Source organism: Chiloscyllium punctatum, unplaced genomic scaffold (assembly GCF_047496795.1).
Source record: "Chiloscyllium punctatum isolate Juve2018m unplaced genomic scaffold, sChiPun1.3 scaffold_604, whole genome shotgun sequence".
In the NCBI taxonomy this organism is placed as follows: domain Eukaryota; kingdom Metazoa; phylum Chordata; class Chondrichthyes; order Orectolobiformes; family Hemiscylliidae; genus Chiloscyllium; species Chiloscyllium punctatum.
In genome coordinates this window covers 82,501-85,000 of record NW_027310338.1, presented here as the reverse complement: position 1 = coordinate 85,000, position 2,500 = coordinate 82,501, and the positions used below count along the sequence as shown (strand labels likewise).

The following is a 2,500-nucleotide window of genomic DNA, read 5'->3' as shown; positions in this document are numbered from 1 at the left end:
ACGGGAGAGCCAAGAGCCAGCGATCCACGCGCGTGCGACCGTCCAAGTCACAGCGTTCGACGAAAACCTCCTCCCTCGGCCAGGCACTCGGCGCCAGCAGGGGAGACAGGATCAGACGCCCCGCCGGCCACTTAAGGCCGAGGACGAACCACGAGACGGGCGGCTGCAGCAGCGGGCGGCCTGCAGCTCCCAGCACTCTCAATCGATCAACCATCGAGTCGGGTCAGCGTGTCAAACCGGCGAGCTCCACGGTCAGGCCGGCGGCGCACCAGCACCGGACCTCCGCGGCTCCCTTCACTCTTTCCACTGCCAGCCAACCGAGAGACGGACCCAATGCGGACGTGCAGAGCTTAGGCAGACCCCCCACTGGAGGCTCAACACTTCGTGGCAGCTCCGTGTCCCAGAGACCAGGAGGGTTGGCACACACACACAGTGTGAACCACCGACAGCCATTCTGGGACCGGTGACAGCCGTGCTGGCCCCACTGCCACGACACAGACGGACGCCAGGCCGCGCTCCCCGGCGGGGGGATGGCGTCGAGCCTGACGAACGGAATGTGCAGGGTGGGGGGGAAAGGCCAAGCGCTCCGACGCCGGAGGGCTCCGGAGTCTGAACTTAGGGGGACAAAGAGGACGGGTCCTCTGCGACACCCCAGCCGCGCTCTCGCCAGCCAAGGCGAGTGCGATTGATTGCCAAACGACCCTCAGACAGGCGTGGCCCCGGGAAGAACCCGGGGCCGCAAAGTGCGTTCAAAGTGTCGATGATCAATGTGTCCTGCAATTCACATTAATTCTCGCAGCTAGCTGCGTTCGTCATCGACGCACGAGCCGAGTGATCCACCGTCAAGAGTTGTCTGAGTTTGTTTTAGGTCTCTCCCTCGCCAGAGGAAAGCGACCCGGACCGCACATACGCTCCCCACCTTGAGCTACAGCCACCTGCACGCCGGCGTGCGGGCGGAGCAGGGTGGCGTGAAGCGATGGGGAGCACCATCCTGGTGCGGCCCGCAGAAACATACGTCTATTGGGGGGAGGAGGACAGGGCGCCCAAGAGGCGATGCGTGCCCCAACGCACCGCAGCGACGGAGGCAGGATCACCGCCACCATGTCGCCCGCCTAGTATCACGAGGCGTGCAGCAGCTTTGCCCTAGGAAAAGCAGAGGCGGGAACGGGCACCGGCCATCGGTTCGGCAGCGTCACTGACGCGTGCACGTGGCGGCGTGTCGGCGAGCGGACTTCCTGCGAGGAGGCGGGGGCGGCACTCGCCCGAGCAGACGCCCGCCCGGCCCAGCCACCGCCGAGGTGGACTGGGAGTCGCGGCAACGGCTCGTCATACTCGTTCCCACACTCACAGCGCAGCTTGCCCGCAAGCCACCGACCACCGATCGACGCCAGGCGCCCCGACCGAGAGCGGGATCGCTCGTTCGCCCTGCTGGCAGTTCGCTGGGGATCACTACTGCACGGAGCTCGGAGACCGACGGGCGGCAACTCGAGAGTCTTTAAACCACCACCCCCATCCCGCAAGTGCAAAGAGGCTGTATACGCACAGACGGGTGAGGGGAATAGGTACCCCGTCGGGTTTGAAGGGAGCGTGACTAGATAGCAACGATGTAAACCCAGCCGATTTGGGAGCGAAAGACCGGCGCCTGCATCACCGGCTTCGTTTCCCGTGGCTGGAGAGTACACCGAAACCCTCCGTCTGTCGCGAGCTCCCGACGACGCGGTGCCGCCAAGCAGCAGGGCCGGACCTGGTGTGGCTCCCCTCGTCGATCACAGACCGGTCGGCACTACTGACGAGACGGTGGAACGGGCTTCGCCCCTTGTGACGAAGGGTGATGCGAACCCGCCCGCCCGCGTGCGTTCGGGGTGGACTCGGCAAACGGAGATTTGAAATCGGAAAGTGTCCTCCTGCCCCGCGCAGGTAGGCGCCCAACAGTTGGGGGGGTTTGGCGGTGACCACGGCTGCAGGGCCTGCTACCCCGACGAGCTCTCCTGCTGGCCCCGAAACCACCCCCGCGAGACAAGTTGAAACGGAAACGGGCGTACCCCCAAGCCGACGATCCTTTCTTATTTGTTACTTTTTTTTTCACTTGCTCGAGTTGTGGGGATTTGGCGGTGACCACGGCTGCAGGGCCTGCTACCCCGACGAGCTCTCCTGCTGGCCCCGAAACCACCCTCGCGAGACAAGTTGAAACGGAAACGGGCGTACCCCCAAGCCGACGATCCTTTCTTATTTGTTACTTTTTTTTTTCACTTGCTCGAGTTGTGGGGGTTTGGCGGTGACCACGGCTGCAGGGCCTGCTACCCCGACGAGCTCTCCTGCTGGCCCCGAAACCACCCTCGCGAGACAAGTTGAAACGGAAACGGGCGTACCCCCAAGCCGACGATCCTTTCTTATTTGTTACTTTTTTTTTTCACTTGCTCGAGTTGTGGGGGTTTGGCGGTGACCACGGCTGCAGGGCCTGCTACCCCGACGAGCTCTCCTGCTGGCCCCGAAACCACCC

The 2,500-nt window shown here is 63.9% G+C and overlaps 1 non-coding gene across 1 annotated transcript; it reads right to left on the bottom strand.

Annotated features, from left to right (window-relative positions):
• Positions 1 to 697: 697 nt before the first annotated feature.
• Positions 698 to 851, bottom strand: LOC140473435 (5.8S ribosomal RNA). Its single transcript, XR_011958338.1, has one exon. It is a non-coding gene; the product is annotated as a 5.8S ribosomal RNA (ribosomal RNA).
• Between the last annotated feature and the right edge of the window lie 1,649 nt (positions 852 to 2,500).